We start from the raw sequence: 16,685 nt of genomic DNA on the forward strand, positions 1-16,685 counted from the left end.
GGCCCGGGGGCCGGATCTGGCCCAATTGCCTTCTAAATCCGGCCCGCGGACAGTCCAGGAATTAGCGTGTTTTTACATTAGTAGAATGTGTCCTTTTATTTAAAATGCATCTCTGGGTTATTTGTGGGGCATAGGAATCTCTTCATCCCCCCCCCCCAAAAAATAGCCTGGACCCCCCACAAGGTCTTAGGGACAGTGGACCGGCCCCCTGCTGAAAAAGTTTGCTGACCCCTGTGCTAGCACTTCAGGTACAATTATTAGCCCAGTCTGGAATGTGACGGTCTGGGTGCCTCATGAATCTGTTGGGTATCCTACCCAGGTCCATGGCATTTTGTGCCAGTTTTACGATTTTAGGATTGCTATTTTTCAGTCACTTGGCAACACATTGCTCCTTTGCTATACCTCTCAAGGATGGTAAAACTCAAAACAGCCGCTAATAAATTTATATTTTGCAAACACCATGATGCTTCTGCTTTCTATCCCCAATATGGAGAAAAGGGCCAGAAGGTCAGTGGTTAGAGCCACCTGTTTTGGATGAAGAAGGTTGCAAAGTGGCTTCCTGGCACCTCCATTTTAAATGTACAGGTAGCAAGTGATGGGAAGAAGAAGAAGAAGAAGAGTTTGGATTTGATATCCCGCCTTTCACTCCCCTTCAGGAGTCTCAAAGCGGCTAACATTCTCCTTTCCCTTCCTCCCCCACAACAAACACTCTGTGAGGTGAGTGAGGCTGAGAGACTTCAGAGAAGTGTGACTAGCCCAAGGTCACCCAGCAGCTGCATGTGGAGGAGCGGGGAAGCGAACCCGGTTCCCCAGATTACGAGTCTACCACTCTTAACCACTACACTACACTGGCTCTCCAGTGGAAATCTCTGCCAGAGAGCCACTGTCAGATTAGACAATTCTGGGCTAGATGGATCAGTCTGAAATTCACCTTCATATGTTCATAAGGCCCCATTGTTTTGTGAGCCTTTTGCTTTTAAGTTTTATTTTCAGAAAGTTCTGAAAACTCTGTGCTCCCTGTTCTCCCTGCTGGCCCAGTTTCTTCAAGTATATATTGTTTCCTTGAGACACATAGCTTGACTTGTTTGCATGAATCATGCGGAAGTATTGCACTGCAGACATCTATTGATCTTTCAGGGCAAGCAATTATGACTGAGGACAAGTTCTGAAAAAAACCCACAAAAAACTGTGGGCCATTTGAGAATAGCCAAGAGTGCTTCTGGATCACTTAATAAACATTTCTTCCTCTGCATATGAAGCAGACCTGTAATTCATGGTTTTAATAGCCATATGAATGTGCTTCTGAGTTACATGTGCAGAAAAATAAAATAATGTTTTTTCTGCACCAGCTTCAGTGTCAAGACTAACACAAGTATTATGAAAATGTTGAGCCCTAGACCATGACCTTGTTAGCCTGTTTGATAATTTGACCCTGGTTAAAACAGCCTCAGTCAGCACCATCAGGGACAATGTGGTCATCCGTCGGGTACAAATATTTTCAGCTGTTGCTTAACCATTCTGTTGACTGCCTGAATGGAACTTTCAAACCGCAGTTTGAGATTCTCTTGTCCAGATTAAGGTGGTTGTTGTTTTTTAACTGAAATACATTTTGTTTGTTCAATCTAAGTTGCCTTGAGAGAGCTTTGCCCTAAAAGGCCTCCTAAAATAAATAGAAACAAAAACTTAGGATCTCTTTCAGCTCCCTGATTCTGTCAGTCTTGATAGAACAGTCCCTAAAGGTGTGTCCTCTCTAGGGCTGGACAATATCTGATTTTAAACATTACGATGTATCACCAGCAAAATATAACGATTTCTTGATATGTCGTGATATATATTGATGGTGGCGGAGAACCTTGCCGGGCCTCCCTGTGGTGGTGGAGGGGCTTAAAATGTAAAGAAGTAGTAGATTTAATAAAAATATTAAATAAACTTCCATATAATATCTTTAATATATTTTCAGCTACTTTGTTGTTTGTTGTTTAGTCGTTTAGTCGTGTCCGACTCTTCGTGACCCCATGGACCAGAGCACGCCAGGCACCTCTGTCCTCCACTACCTCCTGCAGTTTGGTCAAACTCATGCTGGTAACCTCGAAAACACCATCCAACCATCTCGTCCTCTGTCGCCCCCTTCTCCTTGTGCCCTCCATCTTTCCCAGCATCAGTGTCTTCTCCAGGGAGTCTTCTCTTCTCATGAGGTGGCCAAAGTACTGGAGCCTCAGCTTCACGATCTGTCCTTCCAGTGAGCACTCAGGGCTGATTTCCTTAAGAATGGATGCGTTTGATCTTCTTGCAGTCCATGGGACTCTCAAGAGTCTTCTCCAGCACCATAATTCAAAAGCATCAATTCTTCAGCGATCAGCCTTCTTTATGGTCCAGCTCTCACTTCCATACATCACTACTGGGAAAACCATGGCTTTAACTATACGGACAGCTACTTTAAGGGTAGTTTAAGTGATTTACTAGTCAAGTTGCATCTTCTTCCCCACTCAGAGATCTAAGTGGAATCTGTACATGCATAAGCCCCACTGAGTTCAACTAAACTTAACTTTTACTTTCCTGGGAGTAAGCCTCATTGAATTCAGTAGTACTTGCTTGTGAGTAGGCACACATTTGCTTGCACTGCTTACCGAAAAACACCCTCCCCATCATTTTCACATAGTACCTAACCTCCCATTGTTCAGCATTAGGCAGCCAGCTAAATCTTCTCCCCTCCATCCCCCCCACAGAAGGCCCCCCCAAAGCCCTCATCTCACCAATCTCTCCCTTTTTATCAAAGAGAGGGAGGGAGGTCAAGCAAGCAAAAGGAGAGCAAAAAAAGCTGGAAATATTGGTGCTTGCAAAATATCTGCAAAGTATCCATTCAGCTGAGCTATCCCTCTGGGAAGCTGTTAAATATCCACCTTCACAGGTATACAGTCCTACCTCCACTTAAAAAAGGTAAAGGTACCCCTGCCCATACGGGCCAGTCTTGACAGACTCTAGGGTTGTGCGCCCATCTCACTCAAGAGGCCGGGGGCCAGCGCTGTCCGGAGACACTTCCGGGTCATGTGGCCAGCGTGACAAAGCTGCATCTGGCGAGCCAGCGCAGCACACGGAATGCCGTTTACCTTCCCGCTGGTAAGCGGTCCCTATTTATCTACTTGCACCCGGGGGTGCTTTCGAACTGCTAGGTTGGCAGGCGCTGGGACTGAGCAGCGGGAGTGCACCCCGCTGCGGGGATTCGAACCGCCGACCTTTCGATCGGCAAGCCCTAGGCGCTGAGGCTTTTACCCACAGCGCCACCCGCGTCCCTACCTCCACTTACTGGTTACGTAAACTTCGGGATACATAAGCGGCAAACCCGGAAGTAAATTTCCAGTTTTTTGCTGCATGCGCAGAAGTGGTAGACTGCTTTTGCGCATGCACAGAAGCACTCTACCACTGTGCGTGCATGCGCAGAATTGGTCACTCCGGTTGCGGAACCCTCGGGATCTGACCAGAGCGCTGGAATGGATCCTGTCCACAACCGGACAGGTACCACTGTATTGCCTTGTTGAAACTGCTTATCACAATGTTATTTCAGTACCAGTTTACTACACAGCCCTAGTCCTCTCACAAGGAAGACGGGAGAGCATCTGGAAAAGACATGCCTTGGAAAACACACTAGGCGTGGTTCAAAATGCACGCTTGCCATTCAGCTTCCCAGAAGGTTGTTGAATATGTGCATATGAGAAGCATGTGGATTGTGAATACTCTGAAGCAAAGGTCCAAATCTAATGGCCACTTCTCCATATACTCATTTTGAGAACATTTGTAATGGGTGGAAAATAGAGAACTGAGAAATTAGCATTGCTGTGAACTCCCCTGCTCTTCTGAAGGCAGGCCTTATCTAATACACTGATATATCTCTTCAGTTAATTGTTGGTGTCTAGTGGCTCTTATTTCACAATCTTTCATGTTTCTAGTTGCTCTTGTTTAGAGGGCATCTATCACTCCATTGTAAAGCTTAGAGATTGACAGGGTGCGGCTTCCACAATCTATCATTCTCCAAGCTTCCCTCTCCTGTTCCGTCTTGCATTTTATTTATTGCTATGGATTGGAAGAAATAATTTTTGAACTTGCATAGTTGTGCCGGGGGGGGGGGGGGGGAGAGAAAAGCTATAACTAAAACTCATGTAAACCTGATGCAGATTTTTAGTTCCTTCTGTCAAAAAATAAAATAAAAAAATACCTCAGAAGGTATCGCTTTGTACAGTCTTTCAGCAGGCTATTCCAGTAAGAAGTTTTCCTGGCTGTTAAGAATTAGAATTCAGCATTTCTCTTTGTTGCTTATAGTTGGCGTACTGTTGCTGGAGAGCCTGGGCTGTTCCTGAGGCCTTTCCCTTCCTCGGCCTCATAAATGTAAAAAAATATATGTGTGTGTGTTTTTTCTTTGGAACCTTCTCTCCCCCTGAAATGTGTCACTTTCTTTCAAGTTCTTTCTGTCTGACCCAAGCTTGTGGTAGGCTGCACTCTGATAGAGCTTGGTGCCCTCTTTATTTAGCAGGAGCTATTATGGGCTACATATTGGCTACTAATCCTCCAGGTTATGACTGTCTTAAGTCCTCTTAATTTTTGAAGGATGGTGCAGCGTGCAGATAACAACTGGGTCAGGACAGCTGGAGAGAGATTTTCATAGTCTGGGGCTGTGCTGTGGGAAGGAATAAATCTCTGCCAAAAATTAAATACGAATATATTTGTAGTCTGTGTTGTGTACAGATGTACAAGGGTTGTGGCTTAGTGCTTTTCCACAATGTTCTTATGATGAAGGGCTCAAGGGCTTGGTGTGTGTTAGTTGTTTTGTTATTAAGACTAAAAGGTGGGGAAATAATTGGTTTATTGACATGAATGAAGGGAGGCATTCTTTTTCCCACTGTCTCGTAATACTGGAATAACTAATGATTGTCAGAAAGTTGAGGACTGGCAAAAGGGAATAATTCACTCATGCAAAACTCTGGCAAACTTATTGAAATTGTTCACTTCTGGAGGGTAATGGACTCTAGAGGACACTTGAGGCTCCTTAGGAGTTTCTGCTTGGTATGGCTGGCGCTCTTATTTGAACCGTAGTTAAAGGAGTTTGATGTCCTTCAGATGTTGTGGGCTCCAACTCCCATTATTCCTGACTACTTGCCGTGTTGACTAATGGAAGTTGCAGTCTAGAACATATGGAGGGTGCTACATAGGCTATCCCTGCCCTAGCCAAACGGTTGGATGGGGAGGTGGCCTGGACATTTGATGCAATAGAACCTGAACATTCTTGCAGGGTCCAATTGGCACCTTGTTTTACCAGAGAGCTAGGGACAATGAAACAGGAAGGTTGATAGCATGAGGCATTAAACTTAATGTGAATACAGTTGAACACAGCTGAGAGGGTATGATTTTGCCTACTGTATTGTGAACTGCCCTGAGATCTGTGGAGAAATAAATAAAACAAACAAACAAACAAACAAACAAACTCTGGGGAAATGATGGCAGTATACAATACTTTGCCACCATTGCATTCTTAGTGTGTCACCCACAGGAGTGTTTCCAAGACATTTGGGGCATACTTGGTCTTAGCCCACAGCTCTCACAAGCATGCTGTTTTTGCAAGACACTTCACTTAAAAAATTGCTTGAATCCAGTTGAAAACTGCAAATGCAATACTGTATATCGTGCAGTAAAGTTAATGAATACAACAAGGGCATAAAGTAATCTGATCCCGTTTTAAGGGAATGAATGCTATTGTGGCCTGAGGATATGGGCAAGGCGCATGGAGGGGGTGCCTACCCAACCCATCATGGCTGATGATCCCAGGGAGGGTGTTGCCTTTCTGGAAGCAGGGTATGATTAATGCCTCCCTTGAACAAGGCTGCTCCTGAAGAAATTCTTCTGCATTTCAGGAGTGTAATAAGCTGGTCACATATACTCCCTTTTGGGGCAAGGGTGGTAGCAGGCAACTCCGGGAATTATTGATTTGACTGATTTCCTGGACACATGCCAGTATGGCTTCAGGTTTCAGGCTTGGTTTTGGCACAAAAACGGCATCGGTCACCTTGCTGGATGCTGGGAGGAGTGCAGCCCGGATAATTCCCCTGCACCTCTCAATTCCTTTCGATGCCATTGACCTACAGTGCCCTTCTGGGTAGATTCTCAAAGAGTTGATGGCATGGAGTTTTGGTGATCCCTCCCCTATTTGGTTGGAGTAATTGCTTATTATTGGCTCTTTCGTAGCCACATTGGTTGTGCTGGGCCTTGCAGAGTTTATGTTGTGAGGTCCCACCTTCTTCTCCCATGCCGTGTAACATCTGCATGAAACTGTTGAATGCAGTGGGGTGAGATGTCATCAGTATTCACAATACAGTACAAGCAACTCTGCATTTCTCATTTGTATCTGAATCAGGAGGTGGTGGAAGTGCTGAACCTGGAGCCTGAAATTTGTAGTGGGCAGGATCAGGGCTAATAAACTGAAGCTCTGTCCTGAGAAGGTGGGTGTGTTATGGACAGAGGTGCTTCATTTGTTTTAGGAGATGGTGTTAAGGCATTTCTGGACAGGACCATACTCCTCTGGAAGACTATGGTTTCTCGTTTAGGGGACACTTCTGGATCCAGCTTTGTCACCAGAAGTCCAGCTGGTGGGTCTTTCATCAGCTGAGACTGGTGGGCCAGCTGCCTTCTCTCTTGGACACGAGAGCCTCTTGGACACTGTTTGCATTATACCTGAGGCTACCATTTTGGAAACCTGCTGGAAACTTCAGTTAGTATAAAATACAGGTGCTAAGTTGCTGACTTGAGTTTTGGGAGCACATTATTCTAGTGTTTATAAAACTCTACCAGCTTCCAGTTTGTGCTGATAGTTGTTTGCCACATCCAGTAGGGAGCCTTCATTACATCAGGCCTGGGTACATCTTTAATTGAATATGTTTATACTGACAGGGCAGCATGCATAGAGATTAGGGTCCCCCATGGTTTTCTAACAAAGCAGCTTGCTGCTGCTGTTTTTCCTGGCAAAATTACTATAAGCAAAATTGCTTACATTCAGAGTACTTGTCAAGTTATTGCTTCCTTATTAACCCCTGGCTGTTTCCTGCTGTCCCTGCCCCCCCCCCCATCAAATTATGTCCTAGTAAGTTGTAGAAATCCACTATGGACTGCATAAAATGCTATTGTGGCTGATGAAACTGCACTTCATAGCCTACATACAGATGGACTAGATTGTGCCTTCAGCAAATTCATGCACATTTGCAAACAGTTATTTTGCTTCTGCAAATCATATAGTAAAGTAAGGGGCTGCAGGGCACTGAAGCTCCACTTCCTGAATGCTCAAAATCCTGTTCTGCATCTCTGTTCTGGCTCTCGGATCTCACTAGGCATTGGCTTTACACAGGCATTTGAAGCCTGTTCTGGCAGTCATAAGGGTAAGAAACATATTATTATTGTTGTTGTTGTTGTTGTTGTTGTTATATTTTTAAAAAGCAAGCTCAGGTTCCTGGGGTGCTGAATTCTGCACCTGTTACCCAATTCTGTGTTTTTGTTCAGTTTGTGTGGAATTGCATAATATTCATAAAATGGACTACCAGTTTGCTTATGAAGACAAGGAAGAATGCCATCTACAGTGAGCTTACCTGTCCAATCTCCTCCTCTTCGTCTTTGGTGATCACTTGTAGCTGAGTAAGATTTTCTTCCATGAACACGTTCTTCATGGTGTGTCTGTGGAAGCCAATTCTGGATCCATACGCCCTTTCACAGTGGGAACATAAGTTTCCAGGCGAGAATTGATCACGGTGAAGATTTGCCAAACGTGCCTTCCTCTTAGCTTGTTTTCCCCTTTCATCCTGAGTTCATGTTTCTTCAAAGTCCTATACACCTTTGGTAAAGGCTGTTCTCCAATTGGAGCGCTCGCAGGCCAGTGTTCCCCAATTTTCTGTGCTTATACTTCATTTTTTAAATATTTGCCTTGAGACAGTTTCTTTAAACCTCTTTTGTTATCCACCAGTATTTCGCTTTCCATTCTTAAGTCGGGAATAGAGTAGTTGCTTTGGAAGACAATAATCAGGCATCTGAACCACATGACCAGTCCAACAAAGTTCATGTTCAATAAGCTTAATCGAGGAGGCTTTCATTTATCCTGCCTGCATGAGATGAATGTGCAGCTAGAATACAGAAGAGAGTTTTCTCTGGGGTGAAATCTAGATTAATTATTTTAGTTTTTAAATTATACCTCATCTTTCCTCCAAGGAGGCGCACATGGTTCTACCCCAACCCATTTTATCATCAAGTAAGGCCGAGATGCAGTAACTAGCCCAAGACCACCCAGTGAGCTTTTATGTGGCTGAAGTTGAGACTTGGAACACAGGTCTACCAAGTCCTAGACTGATACTCTTAACCACCTTGGCTCTCATTTACATAGCTGCTCAGAGATTTCTGTATGGTGCCCTTCTTAATGATTTTAACATCTGTTATATTATCAGTCACTCTGTTTCCATTATTATTTTTTAGTGTGTGTGTTCCATTTTAAATTGTTCAATGTTTTCTACTTTGAGCATCTCGGATAGAAAGGTGGTGGATACATTTGCTAAAATATATAAACAAACACCAAAGATTTGCATTCCTCTTTCTGGTTCATTTGCAAACCTTCCAGGTTGTGGTGATCATTCAAGTCACATTCTTAAAACTTTGTGGGGGAATGAAATCGCGTAGCTGGAATCGTATCTCAGCTAAGTTAGTCTGCTTAAGTTACCCAGTGGAGTCGAGTCTTTGTGTACAGATGAACTGACTAATAAGGATGAAGTTCACAACTTTCAGAGATTTGACCAAGTGCCCTCCAGCTTTGTTGGAACTGATCCTGATCCTTAGGGACTGGTGGTTTGAAAAGCCTCTTCAGGGTTTGCTTTCGAAAAAGCCTCTTCAGATGCACTGGGCCTTTTGCCTTTCTTCAAAAAAAACAAAAGAACTTTACAATTTGTGCAGCAATGGGTTTGTAGACCCTGTGCATGTTTCTCCTATGGATAACTGCCTTTGTCTGTCCTTATTAGTCAACTAAAGCTAGGTACTTCAGATGGTGTCCTCCATTTTTTTATTATCTAAGCAGGGGTAGCAAACATGAGTGTCCTCCATTGTGGTTGTCCACGCTGACCAGGGGAGATGGGAGTCCAATAACCACATTGGCTACATCAATAGTAATTGGCTTTTAGAGAAATGATGCTGTAAGGAAACCTATCCAGCCCCTCTGAAAATTCTCTTAATGGGGTTGGCTGTTCTATGGGGAAATGAGACACAGGGGAATGCCAAAAATCATGCGGAATTATCACCCATAAGAGAGAGCTCCACTCAGGTTATTCATTTATCTGTAACACACACAAAACCCTCTTGCCACAACCCACCCAATTCTGGTCTGTTCCCCACAACCATCAGAAGAGTCTTTTGCCGGATTCAGAAGGCTGCCAGGGGACACAGGAGACACGAAAGTAATCTGCCTACCACCTGCATATCTCTGGATCCAAGCCCAGGTCTATTTCTCTTGAACCGAAGGGCATCCCTGCTCACCAGGATGGCTATGTGAAGTAACAAAATCTGCATTTTCTTGGATTTGTTTTGGGGGCGGGTTTCCCTTGGTTGCACAGTACCCAGGGTAACTCTTGTTTATCCCTATGTTTTGAAGTTGCTCTGTATTTGAACTGAATCCAGTCTTCTGTTACAACGAATCCAGAAGTTCCTAGTATGGTGCATTTGTCTCCCAGGCAGTACAAGCATGTGGGTGAATGTTTCTGTTAAACGTTGAGTGGGAGGAAGCTGGTTTACTAGAGGCAGCTGATTTTCTGGAAGGAAATTGCGTCTTCCTGTCAGGGGGCAGCTGGAGAAGCAGCAGCAGCAGCAGCAAGAACTGGGGCCCAGGTTGCTTCTATGAGGCTCGTTTCTCACAGCCATCTAGCACAGGCTTGCAAACTTAAGACCCACTAATGTAACCCGCTATCCTGCCTAAAAGGTAAAGGTAAAGGTACCCCTGCCCGTACGGGCCAGTCTTGACAGACCCTAGGGTTGTGCGCCCATCTCACTCAAGAGGCCGGGAGCCAGCGCTGTCTTGAGACACTTCCGGGTCACGTGGCCAGCGTGACAAAGCTGCATCTGGCGAGCCAGCGCAGCACACGGAAACGCCGTTTACCTTCCCGCCAGTAAGCGGTCCCTATTTATCTACTTGCACCCAAGGGTGCTTTCGAACTGCTAGGTTGGCAGGCACTGGGACCGAACAACGGGAGTGCACCCCACTGCGGGGATTCGAACCACCGACCTTTCGATCGGCAAGCCCTAGGCGCTGAGGCTTTTACCCACAGCGCCACCCGCGTCCCCGCTATCCTGCCTACTGCTCAACAAATCTTCAGTTTTTCCAGTCCTAGACAGCCATAGAACCAGGAAAGGGTGGCATAAGGGGGGTGGGGCAGTTTGAACCAGGGAGGCTTCCTATTTCACCTGTGCCCAATTTCATAGGCAGGGCTTCCAATCAACTGGGGGTTTTCTGTACCTTAAAAGGGTCGATCTTCGCTAGCTTAGATCAGTGTCTTTGCACTGTTTATACCTCCCACTCCAAGTCACCACACAGCACACATTGTCTGCCTGTGTGCAACTTAAGGCTGGCACACGTTTTTATATTTTCTCACCCCCATCTCCATGCAGGAGGGCTACTACTTTGCATAGAAAAAACATGGCTGTGGTTCTGGCATTTCTGTGGCTTTTTTTTTTAAAGGTGATTAGAAATGTACTTGTTCATGTGCGGGTTGGTTCTGAATTAACTGGATTCAGGCAAAAATTGTGGCAAACCACTGGGGCACAGAGGGCTAGCTTATATGACAACAATTGTAGATGAACTATTGGCATATAATGCCTACCTTACTAGCTATTAGGGCTGTGACAGTTCTCCCCATATAAAAGTGCCTGTGGAACAGGATGGCTTTTAATCATGTACTAGTCTTGTTGGGGTTTCTAAGCCCTGACACATTTTCAATATAGATCACTCTTCCCGATACATGGACCGATTGCTGAGTTCTCTACGGGGTAATGAGGACTTTCCTTTGGCGTAGGTTGTTGTTTTTGGTAATGCTCCAATATTAAAAGCTTCATTTCGTTTTCCTGTTTTTTGCAGTTTGGAGTCACTTTGTGGCTCGTGACTCAAGGCTCGCTACTTTTGCTTTCAGTGACTGCTGTGAATTGGCGTAACTGAACAACTTGGTGTGTGTGGTTTTCCCCCAGCATAGCGTTCCCAGAGAGTTTCCAGCCCAGACTCACATTTGCTTCCACAGCATATTAGGCATGGGTTTCCCCTATGACAGTAGCAGTATGAGAGGGCTAACAATTACATTGTACATGTGAAAGGTGGAGAAACCTGTGGCTGAGGAGACTGGGAAGGAAGGTTATCAGAATGGCCTGCCCCCATGGTATTCAGCAGGGGTCAGCAAACTTTTTCAGCAGGGGGCCAGAACAGTGGACTGGCCCCCTGCTGAAAAAGTTTGCTGACCCCTGCTGAATACCATGGGAGGCTGGACTATATTTTTTTTGGGGGGGGGACCCAAAAACGATGCAAGAGCACCACAAGCCCCAGTGGCTGCTTACCTGTGTCTTGCGAGTGGCAGAGGCTGCTGGTGGGGGCGGTGGGATGATGAGTGGTGCGCAAAAGGGCTCTGGAGAGGGGCTACTTAAAATGGCGGCCGCACAAGCGTTGCTGCTGCTGGCACCAACAAAGCCCAACCCCCTTCCTCCTTTAGGCAGGGCGGGGAGAAGCCAGAAGGAGGTGCCACTGCCGTGGGAGGGAGAGGGAAAGAATGTGCACGCTGGTGATCCACGCGGCGATTCCCAGACCGTCCATGGGCCGGATCCAGAAGGCAATTGGGCCTGATCCGGCCCATGGGCCTTAGTTCGCCTACCCATGGTGTTCAGTCACTGGTACTCCAGGGGCAAACCTGTGGGCAAGATACAGTTGCGAAGCAAGGTAAAGAGCCTGCTTGCTACCCTTTTTGGGTGTCCCCAATTGTCAAGCTGTGTGTGGTGACTGACAAGGAGCGCCGGGGAGACTGTATATCTAACAAGCATTGAAAGAGCTGAGCCAGAACCGAAACAATTACCACCGTTATCTAATGTATAATGTATATCTGATGGTATCATATAGAAATGGAATCGGATGACAAGACAGCAGTGGTATAGGTGCAACCATATCTCAACTCTGGGTATATCTGCATGTGCCACATTCTTTTATTTTTATTTTTGCAAACGTGCCGTTTAAAGCCCAGCAGTCATGGGAGGATGTGGATTTGGATGGTCAAGCACAGAAAACCCAAGAGGGTTCTTTCAGTTCTCTTTCACATGTGGCCTTCGTACAATTAATGAGCTGGGTATCACACTTCACTGAGTGTGTTTTCCTTCACATCATGACAAAAGTACTAAACCTGTCAGAAGCTGAGGAGCACTATAATGGCCCAGAAGTTTTATTTTTCTTCTCCAAGGATCAGGACGTTGGCAAGCTCAGTCTTGATCCTGCAACAACTGAGTGGATTTTACTTCTTTCTTAACCTTGCTTTGGAATCTCTTCTTAATTTGAACATGCTTTTAAAAATTAGTAGGTTTTTGTTTTTGTTTTTAACTGATCTTGCCCTGCTTCTGTCAGACCCTACTGCAGCCCCTCTTCCTCCTTGGGAGTAGCTATCTTCCTTCCCCTTTGTCTTGCGGTCATGATGCTCCCTCTAACGCAGAGCTTTCCAAACCATGTGTCGCGACATGTTAGTGTTTCGGCTGTAGTGTGTAGGTGTGTCATGCAAATGCTCTTGGCATTGGAAAACGGTTAGTTTAAACTCTGGTTTGCTAGTAAAACTGAATTACTGTGTCGTGAAATGATGCATGCCTTAAAAAACGTGTATCACCGATATGAAAACTTTGGAAAGCTCTGCTCTAATGCTTTTATTCTCTTCATCTTTGCAGGGCGTTGGACTAGATGACCCTCGAGGTCCCTTCCAACTCTACAATTCTATGATCTTGTCAATTCCCTGTTCTCCAGCCTTCACATCAAGAGGCAAGGTGGGAACACTACTGTTGCTATTGTAGGCCTTGCTTAATAGAGTGCATGGGATTTGCTTCTGTAATTGGTGGGTGGTTGGCTTTGTAGAGGCAAGGGGGTGATGGTGATGCATGATGCGTGGAAAAAAAGGTGACATGCTGAAGTTAGCAGCACGTGGTGCAAATCATTTGGTGATCTGCAGCAGTGACTATCAAAAGTATGAGCTGTATGTCCTTTTCAGTTCCTGTGCCATTGCTGTTGGATTCTGGGGTATTTTTTAATATGGTGAAATTGTATACAGTAAAAAGTCTGTATTTCCAAGGCAGGCAATAGGTCGTTTACCAGATGTTTCTTTATCCCCCCCCCAATGAAGTTAGAATCTGACATTTTTTTAAAAGGGGGGGGAGGTGGGCAGAGCATTCCTACAGAGCTGAAAGGGGAGGAAAAGGCTATGGCATTGGAAGTACCACTTTCTAATCCTTACCAGGCTCATAACTTGCTAGGGAAAAACTTGGAATAAGTCGCTTTTTGCATTCCATCAAATGATGCCTGTTCCTGGAGTAGTGTAGTTTCTCTCTCATATTGGGGCATTTCAGAGCAACGAGAAGGCTTGGAGTTTCCATCTCTTCCATCCATACCTTCACAGATCTATTATGTGGTCTTCAATAATTGCTTTCAGAGCGGTATATATGTAACATAAAATAGGATAGATAAAATAAAACATGTATCAAGAAATTGCACCAAGCAGTTAGTAAAATTAGAATAAAATGATCTCAGAAATAGCATTCCTGAGCAAATAAAAAGATGTTTAGCTAAGGCGGGTGTGTGTGATAATGGCATAAGGCAGACTTCTCTGGGAGTTTTCTGGGGTGCCACAACTGGAAAGGTCTTGTCTCCTGTACTTGCCCACCTCACTTTAGATGGTGAGCATGGAGCAGGGTCTCCAAGGGAAATATAAATGGCCAGGCAGGTCCATGTAGGAACTAGGAACATGGATAAATTTATTTTCCAGGGGGCTGTATGTCATGCACAGCGGAGAGTAAAGTTCAGAGTTCATCTTCTTTTGGGCAGAATGCGTTCACAGCACTGCAGCTACATGCAAAGTATGCCTAAAGAAGGCAGAGAAACATTTGCTTCGTTTACCATTTGCACCCTGTTGATACAGTGGAAGCAGAGGTGTGTCACACTAGTCGGTCATTTCACATTTGTCAGTCCAGCTTGTTCTATCCCAGGCTGCCCTTTGGCATGAAAGGCACTTGCATTTTTAAAATTTCTGAACTAGCGGTAGTATGTCGTGTGCTTCTGTGGCCAGTAATTGCCCAGTTTGTTCTCTCTCGCTCTCTTAGACAAACACACACACTGCACCTCCTTTCTAGTTACCATTGCATCATCTCCTAGGATTCCAGCCACTGAATCTGGCCTGTCAGGCTTTGGATCCGAACGAGACAGAGCAGAGCTTTGCTTTTATTTAAACAGGCCTTTCCGCCCCCCGCCCCCCATCTGTCCTTCCTATGCTTGCATTTGTTATTCCTGCTATAAAGTGCACACACCAACTTGAATACCCAACAGCCCAAAATAAACTGCCATGCTTGAGTGCTGCCCAGGGCCGAAATAGAAGCTGGCACTAACTTGTAGTGGTTGGGAAGTCTCACTGCCCAAAATAGCACCCATAGATCTAGTGGTAGAGCTGAGTCTATCATCACACTCTTGTTCTTGTGGGTTAGGTGTCTGACTGTAAGTGAGCTCCCAGGATCTGCAGAAGAATGGGGTTGTTGGAGTAGACCAAACAGCCCATTCCCCCAGTGTTATTCTTCTAAGAGCAGCCCTGCAAAGTCTGTAACTTTGCTCTGCCCTTCCTCCCATCCTCCCCACTCTGGCACCTGATATTGATGCACACTGCCTTTGTACAAGGGTGTTTCATTTAGCTGTCACAGCTTCATAGCTTACGGATAAACTTGACCTCTGTGAATTTGCATGATCCCATTTCTTAAAATCTCAGGGCATTCAAAGAACACATGGGAGGAAAAGAAGTGTTGTGGGGCCAAGCATACCAGCCCTGCTTCCCCCCACCCAACTTCCTCATTGGTTCTACCTCCAGCCATCATGCATTGTGTGGGGAAGTCTGAGGGGGGCTTTTTTTGCATGTTTGGCTGAACACACTTCAAATCCTCTCTGTGATTGGGAACCCTGATAGTGCACAGGGGAGAGGATTCTACTAAGTGTGTTCAGCTGAAAACGTGAAGAATCCTCCTTCGGATTATCAGCTTCTATACGGGCCATAAGGGACGCGGGTGGCGCTGTGGGTTAAACCACTGAGCCTAGGGCTTGCTGATCAGAAGGTCGGCGGTTCGAATCTCCATGACGGGGTGAGCTCCCGTTGCTTGGTCCCAGCTCCTACCAACCTAGCAGTTTGAAAGCACATCAAAGTGCAAGTAGATAAATAGGTACCGCTCCGGCGGGAAGGTAAAAGGCGTTTCCGTGCACTGCTCTGGTTTGCCAGAAGCGGCTTAGTCCTGCTGGCCACATGACCCGGAAGCTGTACGCCGGCTCCCTCGGCCCATAAAGCGAGATGAGCGCCGCAACCCTAGAGTTGTCTGCGACTGGACCTAATGGTCAGGGGTCCCTTTACCTTTATACGGGCCATAGCTCAGTGGTAGAGCATTATCTTTTCATTTGAAAGGCCTTGGGTTCAATCCCCAGCATCTCCCGGCGGGTCTGAAACCCTTGACAGCCCCTGCTGGTCGTTGTAGGCATTACTGAGCCAGTTGCACCAGTGGTCTGACTTTGTGTAAGGCAATGTTCTGTGTTCATTCATTCTCTAGCCAGTGCTCCTATGAAGGGTAGAGGTGGAGCTGGTGGGGGGACAAGGCAGAGCAGCTTGACACAAGTGGCTCTGCAGCCTCTCCACACTTTCTTCCTCCATATGTCCTTCAAACGCCCAAGTTAGGCTCTTGCGGTAACGAATTCCATTAAAGTTGATTATGCGTTGTATGAAGGAGTACTTCTTTTTCTATCCAATCGATCAATGTCAAGATGACATCCCAAGTGTTAGAGAGAAAGAGATTTTCCTCCATCTGTTCCCCCACCCCACCCCAGTGTTTAGAATTTTGTAAACCTCTTATAATGTCATTGCTAAACTACACTAGTATTAATCAGCTTTAAACTCGTATGGATTTTTTTATTTATTTGTACTTGTTCATAATATTGCAAGGGCACAAACCCAATTCTCCTTCATGCCGGATTGCACATAGGTCTCCCTCTGCCCAGACCTGCTGGCCTCTGCCTGTGTGTGGGAGCGATGCCAGTGCCACTTTTCTGGCACACAGCTCCCGCTTCCTCCTGTTGAACATGGCGAGAAGGTATGGAAGTACTGTCATCAGGACTCCCGCAGCTAGCAGAGGGACCCAGGATGGGTTGTTGCAGTGAGGAGCTGAGCTCAATGGTCCTACAGCCATCATGTGATGGCACTGGGCCCAATTCAGGCCCAGTCACTGCACCAGGTCCAGGCAGCTGCAGTGATTTGCCTGCCCACTTCCCCACATATCTTCCACCCCAGCTGGTGTGTGCGGAAGGCTGCAAATGCAGAGGTGACGCAGCCACTCTGTTAAGCCATGCTGAGCAGCCTCTGGGGTTTGCATAAGAAGAAGCC

General features: G+C 45.9%; 1 protein-coding gene across 6 annotated transcripts in view; it reads left to right on the top strand.

Moving 5' to 3' along the window:
* LOC114583662 (signal transducer and activator of transcription 5B) overlaps positions 1–16,685 on the top strand; it is a 68,521-nt gene that overhangs the window by 29,050 nt on the left and 22,786 nt on the right. For 3 of the 6 annotated variants that reach the window (XM_028704978.2, XM_077917313.1, XM_028704976.2), the window contains one exon: positions 12,961–13,056. The exons of the other annotated variants lie outside the window; for them this stretch is intronic. The gene's annotated coding sequence lies outside the window, so the exon portion shown is untranslated. The remainder of the gene's footprint in view (positions 1–12,960; positions 13,057–16,685) is intronic. 6 annotated transcript variants of the gene reach the window in all.

This window comes from Podarcis muralis, chromosome 13 (genome assembly GCF_964188315.1).
Source record: "Podarcis muralis chromosome 13, rPodMur119.hap1.1, whole genome shotgun sequence".
Classification (NCBI taxonomy): domain Eukaryota; kingdom Metazoa; phylum Chordata; class Lepidosauria; order Squamata; family Lacertidae; genus Podarcis; species Podarcis muralis.